At 42.8% G+C, this 22,415-nt stretch overlaps 1 long non-coding RNA gene across 1 annotated transcript; it reads left to right on the top strand.

The window, feature by feature from the left end:
* Positions 1–3,359: 3,359 nt before the first annotated feature.
* Positions 3,360–22,390, top strand: LOC135329754 (uncharacterized). The gene is made up of 5 exons (XR_010391372.1): positions 3,360–3,499; positions 12,163–12,348; positions 15,673–16,618; positions 22,012–22,079; positions 22,268–22,390. It is a non-coding gene; the product is annotated as an uncharacterized LOC135329754 (long non-coding RNA).
* The last annotated feature ends 25 nt before the right edge of the window (positions 22,391–22,415 follow it).

Below are 22,415 nucleotides of genomic sequence, written 5' to 3'. Positions count from 1 at the left end.
TTCAACAGTGGCAGCAACAAATACTCAAAAAATAAATAAATAAGAGAAAAAGAAATTAAATCCATGCTGCCCTTAAGACTTTCTTTCTACAGCCTAGGCCATAGGTGTTTTACTGGACTATGTGTTTTAAGCTTACCTTGATGACATGCTCATTTTGGGAAGTTCTGATTCTATCCAGTCATAGGCTGCTCCTTCAAGAGTCTGATAATTTACCTCAGGGTAGCAGCACCACAGTCTGAGCAGTAAAACTAAAAGAGATAAGAAAAAGTCATTAGAAGTTTCATTTTTAGGGGATAATATCCTACATAAAGAGCCAATAATTTCAAACACGAGGTTAATTCATTTTCTCATGAACTGAAATCAAATATATGGGAGAAAACTGTATCAACCCAATAAAAGTACACCTACACAACAAATCTCACCATTCTAAGCCTTCTTGTTCCATTTCTATCAGCTACAGTTAGAAAACTTTTGGAGGTATCCAGCACATAATCAATCTGCAAGGAAGATGCTGGTGAAAGCAATTCACCACAAAACATTGCACTCGCTGTTGAAGAGAACTTCAGATGAAGCAGGTAAAGCAAACAACTGCAGGAGCTCATGGGTGAGGCTGAAGAGCTAACAAAGCACCCTTCCTTACACCAACACTACTAACAAAAAGAGTGGTTCAGACATACTGATCCTTCCACCACCTATTATTTAGTAGAGAAGACCAAGATACGACATTAGCATAGCATGCCTCAAGAAACGAGTGCTTCTGTAAACATGCAGCTTTGCAGGAAGGTGTACTATACACTGCACAGAACTACCAAAAGCCTGCTCTTAGAAGTGTTGAGGATTAAATAAAATCAAGTGGGGAAAAAAAAAACAACTTAGATTTTACTTCCTTTTAATAACCAAATATACAAGAAAAGAACTGCAGATTAGGTGATTTTTTGAGCACAGACATCTCCAAGCAAAGAGAATAATCACTACAAAGAATTCCCATAATTAAGCTTAAGCTTTGTGCTGAGAAGAAATCACAAATAGGGATATAAAATTAACATGACATTAATCAGCCAACAGAGTACCACACTGCCACAAAAATCAGATGCTGTAGATTTTGTTCTCCATCATGAGATTAGATGATAGCGTTCACCAGAAAATATTTATGTTTTCAATTAACTGTTATAAATTTGCCACTGCCGGTATGATGCCATCTGCTTCTTTAGAGAGATCAGGCTTGGGACAAGGCCATGAAGGATATTTGCTCCTGCATCAGTATTAGTTGGTCAAGTTAACTGTTGCAGCAAGCTTTGCCCATTAAGTAGATCAGGAAAAAAAAAAACAAAAAAAACAAAAACAACAACAAACCCCCTTGCTGTTCTTTCTCATTCTTCAAAAAGCAACAGAAGGATAAATTCCTACTACAGATTTCACAATCGAGAACAGGGGCATCTTGGGTTCTTGCCCTTTGGTGAAACTTCAGATGAACTAAGTGCACAGACTGAAGCGTAGTATTTGGGACACAGCCATCTGCAAACAACAGCAGTTGAATTCTGAGCATAACGGACCAAAGTTTGCTAACCCAGGTCCTAATCCCAATTTATCATCTCTAGTAAAGGTGGCGCATATATATAACTATATATGATTTATTATCAACTATATATGATTTACTAATTTGAAAGAAGTAACAGGCTTCTTCTATGGGTGAAAGTGGGATAAGAAAAAATGGGAGCTATTCAGTTTCTCTCAAAAATAAAAGGCTCTTGGCTCATTGCAACGGAAAAAAATTGGAGGAGTCATAAAACACAAACCAAGTTTCATACACTCAAGGAATTTTCCAGCTAAAATTGATGGATGATTGAGCCAGGCCCAGTTTATGACCAAATATATTCCTAGATACTTGTGCAGGGCTACATACAAGAGTTTGGATTTCAACAACAAGCCACCTCCACTTTCACAAACCCCAAAATAGTGTAGGCCCTAGTTTGGGATAAATTGTTCTTGTCTTATGTTTTGCTTCAGATCTCCAACTGCCAAAAGTATCTCCGTCCGCACAAGTCTGCTCTTTGTTAATAACAAAAAAACCTCCATTTAAACATCAAAAACATTTTTGCTGCTGTTTGAAATTTACCCCTCAAAATGCCTGCTCAGAAGCAGACGAGATGACGACGACAAACGCCTGACCAAGCTATCACTACGGACTGTTTCTGAGGTTTTTCTATCACGACAGTGCACCTGCCATTTTTGGCTCCAGTTCAACGCAGTGATCTGGACAAGCACCACCACAACAGACTGGACTCAGCAGCTTACTGCCCGTTTTAAAAACGGTACGGATTCAGGACCTACATCTGCTTTGGCTGAAATTATTAAAGGAGGAAGAGGAGGGGTGCTCCACATACTGGTTATATTTTCCGCAGCAGTGTAACAGCTCATCTATGCGAACAAAGCGGAAAACAAGCAGCCGCTTGCAGCTGAGCTGTATTCACCGCGTTTGGAAGTTGAGGGTGTTTCTCCGTTTCTCTCCAGGGGCGCCCTCCCAGCTGCGCGCACGGAGCACGCAGCGCCGGTGCCCTGCCCAGCACACCCGTAAAACGGGCACTCTGCCGCGCCGCTCTGGGGCTACCGGGGCTCGGCGAGGCGCTCTGCTGGCAGCCCAGCGCCCTGCAGCCACAGAGCCCGCCCAGCGGCCTATTCTTGCCGCGCAGGGCGCGAGTACCGCCGGCTGCCCGAGCCCCCGGGCCCGCCGAGACACCCGAGGCGCCAACGGCCGCGCGGCCCCAACGGCCCCACAGCACCAACGGCACCAACGGCCGCGCGGCGCCTCGCGCCGCTCCCGCCGCCCTCGCGCCGCGCGGACCCTGCAGGCGACGCCGCTGACTGAGGGGAGCAACGGCCCCGGGGGGGAGGGGGGGCGCACAGGGCGGCTCCACAGAGACGGCCGGAGGGCCCGGCCGCTGCCAGCAGGCAGGAGAAGCCGGCAGCCGCCCGCCGCGGCGGCGCAGCTCTTCAGAGGGCAGCGCGGGCCCTCGCCTGCGGCTCCGGGGGCCGCCCCCGCCGTTTAGGGTGCGAACGGGCGGCGGCCACGAGGCTCGCGCGGCCCCGGGGGCGGGGAGGGCCAGGCCCCGCTGCGCTGCGCTGCGCCGCGCCTCGCCTCGCCTCGCCCGGCCGGCAGCGGCCGCCCCGCGAGGGAGGAGCTGGGCGCCCCCGGCAGGTGGCGCGGAGCGGCCGCCATCGCCGCTGCCCGCCGCTTGGCTGCGCGTGCGCGGCCCGCGGGGAGTCAGGAGCGGCCTCGCCCCGCGGAGCCGGTGCTGCCTCGTGCTGCGTTGGCTGTAACGGCAGCGGGAGTCACCCAGCGCCCTTTCCGCTGGGGGAACGGCCTGTCGCCACGGCAGCTCACGCAACAAATCTGAGCTCGCAGAAGCTGACAAAAAGGGGAAGGAAAAAAATCAGATCTCAAGCTTGCTGGGACAAGCAGTCACCTAGCAAACAGATCTGCAACAGCCTTGAAGACAAGGTAGGGTGCTCAAGACTGCCCCTTCGTTCCTCATCTGTAATGGAAAGGCCGCAATAAAATGTTTGTATATAGTTCAGTAACAGCTGCCACTAACCGCACTTCACATCGGGTGACACGCCAGTGTTTTCCCCCGTCCTCCCTAGCTGCTTGCCTTAGAAGAATCCTTCCAATGGGGGCTTACAGGTGCCATGATGGAAAACACATTTTTAGGCATTTTTATGGATCTTTATATAGATCCACCTGCATCCCCCCTCCTACCACAGCTGTAAAGAGCAAGAGGAAGGGGATGAAAAGCGCACAAGAGAAATGAGAGAGCTCCAGGGTCTCATACTCAGTGTTTGCTCTCCAGAGTGTTCCTGCCTGACCAGCTGCTGTCAGTGACGAGATGCCAATACCTGCTGTCCATCCAAGTCCCCAGGCAGCATGCCTCTGACATGGGCCATGCACCAGGATGCAGGAGAACTGGCCGAAAGGCAGCAGGGGTCATTCCCTGCTCTTTAATGCCTACAGCCTGCCTTAGGGTTCAGCTCTAGCAGTCTGCTATGTAGGGTTTAGAGCTGAGGGCAAGATGAGAAATAGCCACTTAGGACTGTGATTTCATCAGTAACATTAGCCCAGTTATCTCACTTGGAAGGCTCCCTCTGCCCAAATATCAGCAAAATTGGATTTAGTGTCTCTCTTCCCCCCCCCCCCCCCAAGTGTTTGATGTTTTTATAAGGGTTCTGGAGCAGTTACACACTATAAAACAGTATTTATAGCTTTTTTTTCCCCTCTAGAAAAGTTTGTTTTGCTAATTGTGAGTCATAAGCACATCAGAGTAAAACCTACTGTTATACAATAGATTGGAAAATTGCATATTATGTCTTTGCTTGAAAGTAATTAGAACTAAGGTGACCTTTGCACTTGCTACTTGTTTTGTGTCTAGTCTCAAAGTATATTTTATGCTCAAATATCAGAAAGCATGTCCTCAAAGAGTGAACCCTACAAGGGAAGCAGGGTTATCTTGATTACTACACAGATACCTTCTAGTATGGTTACTCTTCAGACAAACTCCTTAGGAAAGTTTGCAGCCACCAGAGCTGCAATTACATGCAAGCCATTGGAGCTGATTGAAGAACATAGGCCTAGTACTCAAGACTACCATTTAACATCCACATATACACACAGATAATCCCATTAAAGTCATGAAGGTATATACTTGCTCAAAAAAGTTATGCCCAAACTCAAATTAAACAAAGCAAAGCCTTATTTGTTGAACTCTCACTTTCTCAAAGTGGTTTCTGATCTGAAAACTTGTTGCTATGTTGTCAAAATATGAAACAATTTTGCTTTTACCTAACTCAATATGAAATGCCTTAGCTCTCTGTATAGTAGGGACCACAAACTAGGTGAGTACTCTAGGCATGCTCTGTAGTTATGCACCCCCACTCAAGAGTACATGGCTTACCATTAGTCTTGATACCGTATATTAAAGTTTTTTGATTGCTGGAAAGTTTTATACAGTAGATGTAGTTGTTACTGTTGTGAATCAGTTAACATTTACATCTGATTGATGATACCTACTGCGTATCATTCTAAAATAAAAATTCAAGGCACCCTAGCTCACTGTGGCAAGAGCAAAGAAAATGAGATTGTGAGAGAAACTAATGCCAAGGAATAGCAGAATATATATTATAGCTCCTCCTTTTCTTCTAGGCTGTCAAACATGTTGAAAAGCTCAAGCCTTCTTTTGTAATAGAGTGGATTCCTCCCAGTGTCTTGAATAGTGTTTATTTCCACTGAAGGGAATGAAGTTACAGCAGTTACATGCTGCAAGATAGTTTGCTTACTGTTGGAAGAGAAATTTTGAGGCTTGTTTATTGTAGGCTTTTTTTTGTTTTTGAAGACAAGCTAGAACTTGACAATTTAGCCAGTAGTTGTCACCTTTTTCTTCCTTAGTGTTGAGTATGGTCTAACATAGGACTAGACCATGAAATAGATGTTTGGATTTGTCAAGCAAAAGGCTGCTGGTCACCACAGTACCAAATGACAGGGTCTGTTGTAGGGGAAAAAAAGTGTGATTTCCTGTCCTTCATTTAGCTTCCTTTCAGAGTTATGTCAAGTAGATCTAGAAAATATTTCTTGTGATCCTGGACACACAAGTAGTCCTAAGGCATGTGAGAACAGCCCTTTCTGCAATGCAGAGTTCAGCAGCTGTCCCCCCATGGTACATTTGTCAAACAGGTATTCCCACCACTGCACGGGCAGCCTTGGGAGCTACAGGTTAGCCACATGATCACATGGTCTTTACTTGCTTTTTCCCGATTACTCAGATGACAGGAAGATAAATGAAAATACATCTCTAAGCAGCCGCTGTCAGCTGAAGATACTAGAAGATAAGGGCAGATTGCTCTCCGGTTCCATCTGTTAGGCAGAAAAGTAACCAGCAGGCTCCTCCTTACTTTTAAGGGATCAAGACTCATCAGTAGTACTTGGAGAATGGAAAAGCCTGTGCAGGAAGAAACATACGCATCTTTGGAAATGGGAGGATATCCTGAACACTGCATCATGCAACAGCCCTGGCTTTTGAAGAGTCCAAAAAGTCCTGTTATTATAGGGAGTCAAAGGCCTCAAAACTCTTAGATAGAAAGGCCTGACACCCTACTTCTTGTGTGACAAAATGCACAGAGAACATATGCTATCTGCTAGCATTCACAGAAAGTTGGACTTCAGTCATCCTGTCCTATCATCATCAACAGAAAACAGTATGAAGTGTTTTCCCTGATCCCATTCACACCTTAATCCATTGCAAGAATGATTTAGGTGGAATGTTTTCTTCAAAAGAATGAGGAAACATTGCATTTCCCCCCACCCCACCTTTGAGCCAGCACACTATCCTAGGCTAGGGCTGAAATCTGTTACTCCAGGGGAAAGTAGAGGATCACTATCTTCACTCTTAGATCTGGTGCTTGAAAGTAGATCATTCTCTTGCCAGTAATGGAGGAATACCTTTGCATGCTGAGTGACAGAAAGCACATTTAATACCAGAAGCTTTGTTTTCTTAAAACTTTTTAAATACCCTCACATGGGCCATCAGACCTCTTTTCCAAATTTTGGAGGAACAGCATCAGCAAGAGCTAGTGTCAAAATAGAATCACAAGAAAAAAATGAAAAAAGTGTGATGCTGAGAAGCTTCATGAACAACGTGGTAGGATGCGTATTCCTTACTGTGTTTCTACATACAAGTCAGGCAGCACTGCCGAACACCAAGTGAACTATTGTTAGGCATCTCAGGAAAGTCAGTATTCCCTTTATTGTTGATTTTCGTCATAAACTGATAGACCATAAACTCTCCTCTATAGACCTTGCCTCTGCCAGTTGAAAAAAGTCAGCTGAATTAAAGCTGAACAATGGGATACCTGTCCTCTGTTAATATTATCGGGAACAAAAACACTAGTAAGGGTGAAGATTTATTTAAGCTATTAAGGACAGTTTTGTCACAAGAGAAATGGCTATAAACTGAGAATAAATCTAGGTTGAAAATTAGAAGGCTTGAGAAGAGTTTTTGAAATAGCCCTCAGATCTTAGTAGCTAAGCAAAAAAACCCTAGCTGTTTGCAAGGTGGAGCTCAAGTTTGAAAGGAATGCATCCTGTTTTCTCACATCCACAGAATTGAATTTAGTTCAGTCCCGTTGCCAGCTGCAATTTCCCTACTTTTGGGCAGGTCAGTAGGCTGCCCTAACCTCAATGTATGAGCCAGTTGTCATCATTTTATCTCTGCTGTTTTGAGAACTGAGGCTATTCACAGTGCCTTTCCTGGCCAAAGACATGGTAATTGCAACTCTAAAATTCCAGAAATTGCATCTCAGGCCATTTCAGAGCATGAGGTGAGAGGACTTCCAGGTGAAACAGACTCTTGTCAGGATGAGAAATAGGGTATTTTGCCAATAATGAAAATATAAAAGAATACAGGTTATCAATGCAAACGCATACACATGCACTGGATGTAAAGTCTCATTCTGTGAGCCTCATTCCAAGAGGAGCTCTTCAGACTTCAGTGACTGTCTGGGTTTTGTCTCTCCTAGAATTCTCCACTGTTCTTTGTGGCAAAAAATTCCTAGTGGCAAGGAATGAGGATATTGCTTTATCTAATCCTATTTCTTCAGTAATCACATTAGCATTAAAGTTAGTATAACGTCATGATCTTGGACAGGTAATAGTACCATTAACTGAACATCAGAGGAGCTAAGCATGAGCAAGTCACTGCAGTTTATACAAGGTACTCCTGGGAATATTTTGATATTTAGAGAAGAGTGTAGGGCAAGCATATTTTGAGGATAGGTTCTTTACTGCATGACAGATTTCACTATTTTTAGTATGTCTGTCATAACATATTCCTCCTTCTTTCCCTCACACCCACTTTTTCTTTACCCTAAATTATTCCTGAAAGAAACCTATTAACCTTATAAAAGTTACTTGTAGTTGTCACAGCTTCTCCATACGTGTTTCCCTACAACAGCTGAAAGAATCTCACAATCCACATTGAGACTGTCAAATCAGCTATAACAGTTTATTATTTACAGCAAGAACCATTTTTCATTGCCTGCTGATTCCCTTGTAGCAAAGACACAGCAGGCAGGAGGACTCTAGGAAAACAGAACTAAATTTAATTGTTCTTCCCGTGGACATCCTTGAAGAGGTGTTATCACCTGCTGTGCTAGGTCTCCAGAATATATGAGATCAAGTGCACAACAACTCACAGGTCTGTTCAGTTCCATATCTTTTAGAAAGTCACACTGCTGCAGGGACTACCTTGCTTTCAGTAGTGGCAGTAGCCTTGAGTAGACACTGTCCCTTCTGAATCTCTGAAAACTCCAAATTCCCATCTAAAATGGGAGTCGCTACTAGTTCCCATTTCTTCCTGGACACTCAAAGCATTAAAAACCCATAAGTTTCCTGGATGCAACTTAGTACTTGGAAAAAAGCTAGAGTTGTTGTGCTGCCTCCTACTTGATCAAAGATGTGGGTAATTTTAAAATATCTGACTTAAGTCTTGATTTCCTAATAGTCAGGAACATTCTCCGTACATAATTAGTTTATAAATCCAAGTTCACAGCACAAATTTCAGCACACTTCATGCCCCTCATTGGCAAAAAACACTGACCCCAAAGCAAGTTTAATGAGACAAAAATAAATACTATCCAAAAACTGTATAGAAATGCAATCCTCCTTACTCCCACCCCACAGAACTGCTATTAATTCAAAGCCAGGTAAGGATTCAGCATAACTGACAGTTGTTCCCACCCAGTGGTGGTATACTCCCTTGCCAACCAAATTCTGACTGCAGTTCACTGTCAATAGACCCTGTATCTCAGTAACTGGGCTAAAATAATTAATAATGGGTAGGCTGCTTGAGCAGAGGGTAGGGTAGAACTTGCCTCCTTCTTTATTTGCTCTCTTAGATTTAGTACCTTTAATTTCATTCAAGTTAATTGTATCCCTAATTCAATTTTTCAGCAGTACAGGTTGTCAGCAGTATGTTCTTCCCAAACAAGAGTTACCTCCAGCTCGCAGAACATCTCTGCTGGAGGGGTTGGGCGGGGGAGTGGAGGGGGCAGAAGACAACAAAAATTGTATGCAAATAAAACTGTTGATATGCTAGCTTCTCTCTAGCTTAGGTTGCTTCACATCTGTAGATTGTTCTTTTTGCAGCTTTCATGGAAATGGTGCAAGTCATCCCAATTTAATAACAAACATTCAGTGCATCAGGAGTAGAGCTTGTTGCCATCAGTCATATGGGTACAAGTATTCCAGCAACATTTCTACACTTCTTCCATACAACTCCAGCAAGTGCTTTGACATCTTTCTTGATGAAAGCACCTAGATAGAAAAAAAATCATTTGTTCTCCAATGCAATGGCTGTCAGAAAAAGATGATTCTGTGCAACAAAAACTCCACATAGAAACTTTCTGCAAAGATCTACTTTGTTCTCCGACAGCACATATAACCTACCACGTACAGGCCTCTAGAACAGGCCAACAGAAGCCCAATCAGATAAGTAAATGCTACAGCACCCTTGTTTGCTTCATTCAAGAGGCAGCCTGTCAAGGTTTCTTAATCTGCAAGTGTCATCATACAAAAAAGTGCCTTTTTTTTTTTTTTTTTTTAAACTTTGTCTCCATTCAGGTCAGGGTGGGTTTTTTGCATAAGATGGAAATTCTGTCTCTCAGCCAGCTCTGATTATGGTTCTCACACTACTAAATATATCACAAACATGTGTTTTGGCAGGGGTAAAATTACCACTCTTTCAAGTGTAAAGAAGCCAGAATCCTGCTGGTTTGAACTGTACCAGCTCCACCTTTGATTCATTGTTCTTCCTGTTGAGCTGTAAGATTTTTCTATTGCTTGGATTGCAGAAAGGTTTCTAAACCTACATAGTACTGCAATCATACATACTATTTTTCCTGCAGCTGTCCTGCTAGAAGAATACTTAAAGTATCCAGAAGAATAAAATATTCCAGGAACAAAAGAGCCACTTTAGCAATATATATCTAGATTAGCCTATGCTAGAGGATGCCCAGACTTCTTGGGGGCAGGGGGAGGGTGAGGTTCAAGTACAGCCATGAGTAGAAGCAATGACAGAGGGCACCATTGCTAATAGCTCCTAGCTCTGTGACAATCTTCACACCACTCAAGTGGCTTGTGTACCAGTAGCATACTGCCAACATAGGAATTGCTTCTCTAAGCTCTAACAACCAAATAGCTATTTGCTTGCCACATCTTTCATACAGGGCAACCAAAAAACCTAAATACAATTTCTACATCTGAGTGATTTGTATTTGTGTATCCTTGCCTGCATTGTAGGGCAGAAGGAGAAGTTCTGAGGAACACAGCTTTGAGATCATCGTGGCATGCTGAGAAAAAATACCTATTCCTAGAAACAGAGCTGGGCAGGAGCCTTCCCCAGGTTGCTTGCAACCTTTGCTGTTTAATTCTGGTCACATGAAGAGCTACCACAATAGCTCATGGTTGTAGGGCAGAGGAATGCAGGGGACTAAACAGAGGCAGTTTAGCTGAATTGCTTTTTCCAGAGCAACAGTTACTTTTCATACTTGCTGACTTCCTCTCATGGAAAGACAGACAAGCTCTAGCAGCTATTTTAGAAGTAGGCAACAGCAAAAGGAATCATACACTCCCCCTTGTACAACTAGTACAAGCATCATGGTGGGGAAAATAGGGAAAATAGAAAGCAAGGCAGACTCTAGGTATAAGCATATGCAAGGTACAAGCTGCAATCATAAGAGGTGACAACCTGTAATGGTTATCAAGTGAGGTCCAATTTGAGAAACAGAGCATTTTAAAGGAAGTTTAGCCAAAAACAAAGCATCTCTAATATTTTTCAGTGGAAAGGAAGACATTAGCTCCTCTCTTCACTCTTCCAAGCTATATACAACCATGTAGGCAAACCTTAGTTTTCCTAAGGACTATCTTTAGCACAACTTCAAAGCCATTGCTGCAGGCTGGTATTTTTGCTAAGTAGCTGTACCTTATTTCTATTACAGAACGCGAGTTCTTGACTGGTCAGATTCATAGTCCCCAGTGTAAGCTCCAGCAAGGGGAATCTGTCCACAGCCAAGGATATTTGTGTTAGTAGAAGCACAGCCTGCCAGCAACAGAGGAGGGAGAGGACTGTTGCAGACATTTGTTTTCATAGCCTAGTTCCTACATCTTCTGAGGTTTTTTTGAGATATGTCACCACGTCTGAGAAGTCCTGACATTTAATCAGTCTTTCCCATAAGCAGTCTCTTAAGCCTGTTGGTACAGATCTCATTTGTCCAGAAAGGCCCATAAAGGAGCACAGTCTCTGGAAGTTCTGGAGGAGTACTGCTGAAGAGGTCTAATCAGCAGTGTGTTCTCTCCTTGCTTGAAAGTTGTCTTAATAAAAGTTTGCAAATGCTAAGCTAGGGAGGGTAGGTGGGGTGGGTGGTTTTTGTTTGCAATAACCAGTAAATCTCACTGGGGCTTTCAAGACTTAACATCTCTCTTGCAATAGGCTACTCATGAAACATGCATTAAGACTGAAGTAAAAATAGGAGTTCCATTCTTATACTTTAAGTGGATCAAAATAAGGGCTTGCTGTACAATAGCACATGTAGGGTTGACAATAACACAAGAGCCCCCTGAACTGGCAGTTTCACCTCTTCTGTATGGGCCGCATTTCACAGACAGAGTGTAATACACTGCTTGTTGGTGGTTAACCCAAGGGTGAAGTCTTACAAGCTATCTCTCACAGAGCATGTGAGAATTGCTACTTTTTTCCCCTCCCTCCCCATCCTGTGACCCAAGAAGCATTAAGGTTAATAGTCAGTAACAACGGTTTCAGAATGAATTTCTGACTTAAAAGACATTTGGTCAACTGCTCACTTGCAAGGTATCACAATTTCTTCTTTTACATCCCACAACTTAGACATATGAGTAATATTTATTGACCACATCATTCTGACTATTCCCTGAGGTGAGGCACAGGAGTTTCCCCATAGACAAGCACAGGTTTTGTACCCAAAACAAGATTTAGAGTTGGCATTTCCAGTAACCTACAACAGCACATAGTAAGAACAGGTCACCCTTTATTCCAGTTATTTGTGGATCACTTGTAAGACCGCATCTTTGATTCTCCTCCCTAGGTTCTCTCCTACTTTGGCCTTCATACTATTTTGTATGCCTTCTACTCCAAGGATTGAGCCCTTCAGTGACTGCAGTAACACAAGTTTACTCGAGCAAAATCTTCCTGGCTGTGCTAGATACTACACAGATCAGTAGCAGCTCTGTTCAGTGCAGTTACTACAGTACCAGAAATTGTTGGGATCCAGGTAAGAGAAGCCTTGAGATTTCCTCAAAGTTAGACTGGCACATTATAGCATCCTGTTACCTAAGCTACAGCCTGCTTTTTGTGGAAGAAAGCCTCATACCTCCCTTAGACTGGCAGTAAAAAGTAAGGCTGTAGTAAGGCACCCTGTCAGCATCAGTGTTTTCCATAAGACATTGTTTCTCAGTGATGTTTCTTTCTTAGCTCTCCAAGCCCTCAGTCAAGGGTCAGTTTTCTGTTGCTAACTTCTCCATCTAACGGGCCCTGGGTTGGTTTTCTTTAGATGCGGGGCATCTTGTAGAGCCTCTCGGTTGTTCCATCAATAATCCTCTTCTGGCTTTTGATAACCAGGGAAACAAACAACTGATACCAGCTGCATTTCTGTTGCACATTTATGGCCCCTTTTTTTCAAGGCACAGCTTTTTGGGAAGCTACATCTATCCTTTCCCTGAAAACAACATTCTACTGCCTGGGCAGCACTACAGGAGCTATCAACAGTCAGTAACACAGGTACACACATGAACAGGGCAGGGAAGGTGAGCAAGGCAATTTGTTTACCCTATAAACAAACACCTTAAAGGAACATCTTTAGTCATAAGCACCACATGTATTACATTAAATGCCTCTCACAGATTTGTTGAGCAAGAGCTGTAGCCTTGCAGAAGTCCCATGCAGAGTTCTGAACCATAAATAGCTTATAATCCTTCATAACAAATATTTGCAGCAGAGCACTAGGACTGCTGAGTGTCTGAGAGCAACTGATCAAAATCCCAGGTAGTACTAATTGCAAATGCTCCAAGCATCAGAGAAGCTAAGACAGTGAGAAGCAGAGTTTGCTTTCTTAAGGAACAGTAATGCAAGTACCCCTTTATAAGCCCCAGACCACAACTAGTACTTTCAAAGAGACACAGCAGTGAAAGATAAGCCAAGTCACCTCAGACAGACACAGCTGGCATACAGCTCCGGGTTCGCTATGCTGTTGCCAAGAACCTGTCAGGGTGGAAGTTCTGGCACATGCAGGATCCCATTTTAACCAAGTCAAAATCTCCTACCTGTAGTGACACTAGCCAGAAACTCCAAGAACAGAGTAACATCCTAGAGAAAACAGGATTTTCTTCCACAAGTGCTATTAATATTCGTTAGAAAAGCTGCAGACATGAGTGGCAGTCAGTACTGGCCTGTAGGAACCCCAGGTAGCTAATTATCATTAAAGGTGTGAACACACCTACAGGTGGGAATGTGGCTCAGTAATACTAATCTGTGGCTAAGGAGGGGTGTAGGGATTTTAGATGTTCTTCAGGGCACTCTCTTGTTTCTTTGTTAATGCTGGTGAAAGAAATACCAGATTTTAATACCCTGTTTTGTTGACTGGGAGATAAATAAAAAACTGGGGCTACTATAGCTCAGTGCACATAGCTTGTTTGCTCCTATTAGTTCACTTTTTCAGCAGCTATTCCCTGAGCCACAGGAGTGCTGCATTACATGTGATGCCCACGGCTATTCTGTCTGGGTATTCAGAACTCTTTTCCGGATCACCAGCAGTAACCTCGTGGTGGGCTGGGTTGCTCTCATGGTCCAAAGCATGAAAAGTGGGCTAGTGTGCCAAGGAGAACCTGGAGGCTGGACTGTAAGCCTCAAGGTTTCTTAGAAAGATTGTAAGCACACAATATGGGGAAAGTACTGGAGAGGGAAGAGTAGAGTAAGATAGCAGCACCCAGTGTTGCTTCTTTGATCCCCTAATTTACCGATTCACCAAAATGAGAACAAGATAGAGCTGGTGCCAGTGCTGTATTAGTGACTGTCATGGGAAAAGGGGAACCAGTGGGAACAGTGGAAAGGTGTATGGATAGTTTTTGTGGCTCAAAAGCAGCAAGGATGAAGAACCATCTGTTACCATAAGGAGGCATGGCCTCTGAACCTTGGGGAAAAAAGAAACGTCTGAGATGCTCGAGGCCCAAAGAGGGAAAAAGCGCAGTAGAGAAATAGCAGCCATTTACTGGGAGGAACAGATATCCTGGAAAGTTATTTGACTGTAACAGGGAGAAAGAGAGAGCTGTTCTCTTAACATTATCAAGAGCAGATACAGGACAGAAATGAGCTAAATAATGCAATAGGCCTAATGTGGCATCCAGGCAAACAGGCCACTACTGACTGTCTCTATTCATGTTTGGTCAAATTGATATGCTGAGCACATGGCAAATTCTGTTTAAGTGATCTTTTGTTAGGACTGTATCAGTTCATGGAAAACAATCTTTCTCCTGAAAGCAGTTGTTCAAATATGAAAGATTATGGAGTGGCCAGTGAGCCGGTAAATAACACATTTTGAGATGGGGAAAAATAAGGAACAGTTAACTGCATAATTATAGTTGTGAACAAGGAATTATATGAATTCCCAAGGTTCCCATTCCTACTGTATATCCTGAGAGGCATAAAGTCAGTGTATCGAGGATATTATAACACATTATTATTTTCTTTCAGAATTCAGAAGGCTTTTGGAAATATCTGAAGAAAGTGCTAGAGATGGAAAGACTTTCCATGGCATTAATGGAAGTTGTGTCCATTCGTACCATGTTTAACATTTATTAGAAAAAATAGCAAAAAATAAAAGCATGTGGGTTTTCCTCACTGCTGAGCCTGGCTGCAAAGATGGGGTCCTTTACTTCCTTCAGTTCAGATACTGAGAGTGGCCACTGCAGCACCTGTTTGGAGTCAGAGACCTTTTTTGTTGAGAGCAGAGATGAGAAATATCTGCTTTTTCCCTGAGGTTGTAGATGGTCCATCAGGGCAGGATGGAGATGAGTTTTGTTTCACATTCCTGGTACACCAATAAGGAATACATTAAACCTAGCATATTTTAACTATACTTTTGAAAATAATAAGTATTTGAACACAGGACCATGTGACACATTCCTGCTGACTGAACTAGAAGCTGGATTTTTATATTGCTACTGTTTGTTTGGTTTGGATAGTAAAATGAACGGTATGAAGAATGAGTTTGTGCTAGTAAATCAGAGTTTAAATGTAATTCTGAAGAAGGGGAGTGGAACATGAGAATAGCTCTAGTTTCTTCCTTTAGCTTATCTGAGGCATGTGGCCCTAGTTCAGGTTTCTCTTTAATTTTATTTGTGGTACGTGAATAACCTGTGAAGATGCCTTCAGCCAGCAAAATTTGCATCCAAATTCCAATTTAATCTAGTGACTGAGACGCACCATCTCACATTTAAAGTAATTTCTGATTTCTCACTTAAAGTGTTCATTTTAAAACCCAAAATCAAACTGAAAAATAGGCCCAGACTAGTGCAATGACATCTGTCTCTTGTTTCCACAGAACTTCAGCAGCCTTCATGAGTTCTGCTAACTTCCAGAAATGTATGGACGTCACAGGCCAGATACCCTACTGCAACTGGTTTGGAGTCACTATGGATTTTTGGCACAACTTTCTTTGATGATGCCAATAAATAAGACCACTTGGACATCTGGGGTGGAGGCAAGTCTAATTCTTCAGTTGCAAAGCTGAGATCAATTTCTTGGCCAATTTTGGTATCTGAGATACACCTTAAATTAAAAGAAATGTCAGCATCAAGAAAAGGTCAGCATTTCCAAAATATGAAGAGTTTTTCCTCCAAACCTTTTAGCCATTGGACTATTGATTTTAAAAATTTTGTTTTCTAAGTTGCCTTCCCCGCTTCTTAGAAAACTTGCTATTTTTTTCTCAATTTAAAGACATTATTGAGTTTCCCTAAAAATACTGTCAAGCAAGTTGTAGTGCCCCGGATTTGATTGTCGAAACATGGTTCGTAATGAGATTCTAATTAGATTGTGATACTTAAGCCTGGTGTGAAAAGGGTCAGTCTCTTAATCGTGTTAGGCTTTGAAGAGATTACAGGAGTGACTTTTTCCTCCTTACAGACCGTGCACTAAGAGCCACTTCTCTTTAACTAGATTGCAACACTAAATGTAACTCGATAAAATGTTGGCACGTTGAGCTGTATTAAGTATAGAATCACACGCAAAAATTTACTCATTTTGTAACCCCAACAGCAGTGAATTGCAATATGAAAAAGGGCATCCCACATGTCCCTCTCCTAGAATAAACTCTTGGCAAAATCACAAATGTCCAATTAAACAAGCACTGTGAATTCTAACAGGATTTTGTTCTCCTTCCAGACCTCAATTGCAGAGGCAAATTCACACAGAAATAAAACTACCTCTAACTTCAGCCTCCCAATGAGTTTTCTCTGACTTGCTGCTTCTGTGTAGGCCAGAAATAACAGGTAAAGAGCATCTCTTCCTCACTTCTACTGTAATTTCTGCTCTAACCTCATGCAAAGTGAGGGTGGCAGGAAAATGAGCACCACTCGTGGTGTCAGGGAAGAGGTAGAGGGGAGGAGGAAGTATAGGGATATAAATCCATAGCCTAGAGGGTATGTGGGCTAAAACTTATGAATTGGTATTCTCCTTTCACATTCCTTTCCTTCCCCCTGGCCCCCAAGAAATAGTAACCTTTCAGTCATGGGCTGCATTTTGAGTACTTAGACCTGTCCTCCACCCTTTTCAACAGCAGCAGTATTTATTCATGGACGTTAAAAAACTGACACGTTCTTTAGAACACAGGTTAGAGTATAAATTAATCTCTCTGATTTTGCATATAAGTTTACATCTGTGGGGTCAAGGCAACTTCAAAGTGAAAAAAGATCTCTAAATGTTACAGAAAGAATAACCGACTTTCTCCAAAGCCGTTACTCTGTGCTGCCATTGTACCCAATGTACAGTCTGGCTAGGAAGGCAAAAGGAATGGTATGCACAAGAGGGCAGAAGATGCAAATACCAGAAGCAGATTTAGCTGTATTGGAATGTAGCCATAGTCACACACTTTCAAGAAAATATTATATGTTTCCAGCATGTATTCTTAATGTGTATGACCTGATTTTGCAGACACTGAGCTCCCCCAATACTGTTTTACCCAATTATGTGTGTTTTATGCCAGTTTCCATTCACTGTTGAAATAATAGCTCCCAGAAAGAGAAAAATTAGATGGCATGCTCTGTCCCCAAACACAAGGAGTGAAACATGCCTGTTTAACTCTAAAAAGAATTGTTCTTAAAATCTAAGAAAAAAAATCGTTGCAGAAACGATGCACCACTCTGGGGACAATATGACTGCTCAGCTTCGGACCCAGGCAGAATCCTACACAGTTTTAGATTTAGAGTGTGTGAAAAACAGGGAATGGGAATTAAGCTGAGCCCACCTCAGAGACGGGGGGGAGGCAGGAGGAAATGTAAAGCTCACCCGCTTTTTATTTTCAGTGTGTCCATTTCAGTTGGCTGGCCTCCTGGCCACTTCAATAAGCTCTTCTGAGGTGAGAAATACCTCCATAAAGGCAGGCAAGTTGTTGAAAATTGTAATGAATGGAGCACAGCTAAACACACTAATGAAAAACAGAGCTGAGGCCACTCTGACAAGACAAGAGTTGTGCTAGTTTAAAGTCCATAAACAATAAACAGGGCCATGCTTCACCCCAGCACAGCTGGCCTCTGAGGAAGCTAATTGTACTTGTCCTTGAAAGAGAAAAGAGCAGATAAGCCACAAAGAGTTATATTGTGGGAACAGCTTGTATGGACTCTGGTGAAGGACATGAAAGGAGCCAACTAAAAATACATTCAATCCGGAGTGTAGCCAGCTTATTTTGATGAGGACTATTTACATATTCCATTTAGATCTTTAATGTTTCTGTGGTGAATTTCTTTTTTTTTTTAAGCCTCAACAATTACTTCCTTTTTAACTGCTGTTTTTTATCTAACAGAAACCAAATCAAGGTATTTAATCATAGCTGTACATTTGAAAGCGAAACCCAGATTCATTGTCACTTAGGAAATTGTTTCAGATGAAATGTGTAACAACAAAACCCTGTGTATTCAGCCACATAAAGAGGACAACAGCTTTTGTGAAGTATTAAATTCATGCGACTTCCTACATGTATCAAGTCTTGAATTTAGGATTTGTGCCTCTCAGTTTTAAGCTGTAATTCTTAAAATCCTTACTGTTGCTTGGAGATTGAGAGTGGGTCACCTGTAGAAGCATTAGTAACTGATAATTGAAAGATACAGCCAAAAATGAACTCCCACAAACAGATCATGAGAAACTGAGGCGCAAATAATCAAGATCTGTTCAGAAAGTTCTTGACTTTGGTTTCTATACTTACTTTCATTTTTTTTTCATTCTCATGCTCTGCTGGCTGCTGCTTCTGCTTGTTGTTGAGATACCAAGGAATGGGCTAGGTTGTCAGTGAGGAAACACACTTCTTAGCATTGACAGCCTCACACACCACAGGCACCCTGTTGTGCAGCGTAAGCCAGTCTGCACGAGAGACACAGATGTTCTCGCACTAAGTGTGAAAAACAGCATTTGGTGAAAGGGGTTCACCTCAGCTTTCATGTTTCAGTTTGCTAAAGAGACGAACTTTTTTTAAAGCATCACTTTCTGGAATTTAAGCACTTGGGTGAGGTTGGAAGAAGAACTTACCTCCACTCAGGTTCACTGCCCTGGACCTCCTGCAGAAGAGCCAAGGATAGGCCAACCCAACTTGCAAAAGTATGGAGAAGGTGCTCCTCTCAAACTCCAGCTGAATGTTGCTCATTCCCCACACTGGGAAAGCTGTCGTTCAAATCACTCCTTACTTTACTGGATTTGAATCTTGGAGACTGCCTTATATCTGGCGGTATAGACAGTATTGTGTCTTCCTGGCAGAGGTATTTTTTGGTGAGGCAAGAAGGTGTGGAAAGAGAGCACCTCTCAGCTTGGAGCTGACAGGCAAAATATGAGGTGAATTGTCTACTTTGGGCCAACCTGAAAATGCTTGAAAGCATCATTTTTATGAGCCCTGGCCTTGCCAGACATTTATCTTGCATCCAACACTGCAGTTTAATCAGGAGTTTAAACCAGCATAATGTGACACTGCTGCCAAAAGGCATGGTCCCATCACCCCCCCCCCCAACCCTTTGTATTGCTGCCACCATTGTATGGCTGCAGGGTGAGCCCAGTCATTAAGCTGATCCAGTTAAAACTAACTCGGCTTCTGAAAATGCCCAGTCTGCTGCACTAGATCGCTGCGTGGCCACACGAGTGCTTGTGGCAGCACAGAGTGGGCAGCAGTGGAGTACCTGAGATGGGGACAAGCAGGAGAGCGCAGGCAGGACTGCCTTTGAGGAGCAGTGACAAGTTATGCCAGTTCAAAACTGTTCAGGAAATTCCCTGGCGCTGTGAGAAGAACCTTGGGCAAGACAAATGGTCATATGCCTATCTGGCAGTAGAAACATAGACACCTCCTGGGTTAGGTGAAAGGAAATGGGTGAGCCGTATCTAAGCATTGAATATTTATCCATTAAAATGCTGTTGATGGGCTGATGTAGCCCACCTGGTATTTTCCTCTTCCAGAATTTCTGTAAAAAAACGTTTAATTCGGTAAGATGGATCAATTTTTCTTTTACTCTAGTAATGGAGCCTGTGTACCTATGAGAGTTAGGCAGCATACGGTCCCAGCCTCTCCCTATACATGTCTTTTAACAGCACAGACTCCCTGGCATATTTGCATGACACAGACCTCTAAAAGGGTCAGCCCTCTGCCTGACTTTGTTATTAACCCATCAGCGATGCCATCTCTACAGGCGATGGACACATTTTGCCACATTTCTAGTTCAGTAGTGACATCTCTATATTATTGATGCTGCCAGTGAGTAACAGGCCATTGCTAGCTGGATCGCCTCAAACCTTTTCCCTGTGTGGCGTCAAGCACTGGCTGCTGTCTTAGGAGAAGCATGCGACAGCACGGAGAGCTAAAGGGCCAACCTCAGCCAAAGCCCTGTGCAGCAGCTGAGTTAGGGGCAGTTCCAGTTGCCACTCAGCATTAGCCAGGTATCCTTTCGCTTTGCGAAGTGTCCTGTTTGATCACCCTTTCACCCACCTCGCTGCTCAGATCAGCCCATCACACACGCTAGGCGTACTGGCTCGCCAGCCCTCCTTGGAGCACTGGGAGAGGCTCGCTTCAGGAGCTGGGAAGCCACGCACATCGGCAGGCCTGCCAGGACTAAGCGTATCCGCCCGGGGGCAGGCTCCCTCCCCGGCTAGAGCAGGGGGCAGGCCCTCGCGGCACTTGGCGGGACCCGGGAGGGCTGCCTTTTGCATTACTTTCAGGGCGGAGAGACAATTATTTTGGCCAGACGTTGCCAACCGCAGGATCCAGTTTAGTCTGTTGCCCAGTGGCAGGGGGCATCGCGTCCAAGGAGCTTGCTGTGCCTGCAGTAGGGAATGTGACTATTACGGGAAATTTTCTTCAGAAAATGCATCACCTGCTAGACCACGCTGTAGTTCTGACTGCTGCTGTCTGACACGGCAAATCCAGAACGATGTGGTACCTCTCACCAGGGAAGAAAAGCACTTTGTACTGGCAGGATCGGCCTACAAACCTGGGCCAGCGACTACGCAGGAGGATAATTACTCCAGACTGGAATAAGAACTTTTGACCTCGAGCACAGCACGAGGCATTTTTTTCCTTTCCCAAGGGAACTACTGAAGAAGCAAACATTATTATGGCTGACGCAGGGGAGAAAATGAGAAATGGGGACAAGGAGGAGGATGTATTGTTTAAATGGAAATTTTTAAATGTATCACATTTCATTTCCTATCAGTGCATCTAGAATTCAACGAAGTACTGTTTAGATGAGTAACATGAAAAATTACCATTCAACATTAATTTACAAATAATCTGGAAAACTGCTGTGATATTTCTTCAAGCCCAGGGAACCACCAAATGAGGCATCTTAGTGCCCTCTTGTGGATTTTAGTGTCCAAAGCAAAATATATTTTGCAGAACATTTTAATGCTGTGAAGGCTAAGCTACAAGAGGGGAGCAACATACTGCTCCATATAGAAAGTTAAATGCAGTTTTTTTGGTTCTGAGTTTTCTGGAGGTGAGGACTAAAGCAAAAAAAAAGTGGCATCTTTCTTCTACAGGAGGATTTTTTTTAATAACTCACTAGTTATTAAAAACTATATAGTTTTTGATGTAATTCTATATATATAAAATTCACCTATATGCAGATGGTATCAGCTTACCCTTCTTGTACTTTAATTGCAATGTTCTAATTTCTGTACAAAAAAAGTCTAGAGTAGCAACAGGAATGCAGGATGACCATTCAGTTACACTCAGAAGATAATTCAACTAGAAATTACCTTCAGTATTTTTCTTATTCCACTTGTTCTATGCTAGTTCCAGTTTTCATTGACATGCATCCTCAGACTCTGCACTTTGATGTAAACTAAGTCTTAGGGGAACTTATTTTGAACCCACTATATATAGACATGTCTTGCATAACTGGAGTCTACTAAACCCTAAACTGCCACACAGCCTTGCTGAATTGCTACTTTATCTACATTGCACAGAATAACTTCTGAAAACCCAGTCTAATGTATCTGTAAAGATGTTTGCTAACGCTAAAAAACATAATAGAGCCCCAACAGGTTACTTGGGCAGTAGATGGCACTGAAATCCTTCTAAGAGGTAGAGTTGTGTCACCCAAATGCATAAAATTTCATAAAGATTAAGTGTATATATTTCTCAGCATGCTTGTATTAAACTATTTTCTTTACCATATGTAAATGTCTCTCATAGTTGGACCTACAGAAGACTGAGAAATAAAAAGATTTCATAAACAATACTACTCCTATAAAAGAATGCTGGTGAGTGTTAACTATCATGATTGCTGTATACTTAGAGACTACTACTCAGGCCTCTGAAGATGAAAAAAAAAAAGTCTTCACAAATGAGAAAACTTTATTCTTTCCCTTTACTTTAAAATATAAGTGAAGTGAATTGTGGTTTTCAAAGCTTATCCATTACAGAAGATTTATTTCCTGTTTTCTTGCAGGTATCTTAACACATACTAATGCCAACCCACGCCCACCAAGCATGTCCTATTTCACAGAAAGGACAAACTCATGCTTGAACTATAAAATTCTAGATCTGAAGAAAAATGCCTTTCAGCATGGTCTTGCAGGTAAGACAAGGAGGAAGGG

The sequence above is a fragment of the Dromaius novaehollandiae genome, chromosome 13 (genome assembly GCF_036370855.1).
Source record: "Dromaius novaehollandiae isolate bDroNov1 chromosome 13, bDroNov1.hap1, whole genome shotgun sequence".
Lineage (NCBI taxonomy): Eukaryota > Metazoa > Chordata > Aves > Casuariiformes > Dromaiidae > Dromaius > Dromaius novaehollandiae.
Note: the sequence above shows the minus strand (reverse complement) of the source record. Positions and strands in the feature narration are given on the sequence as shown.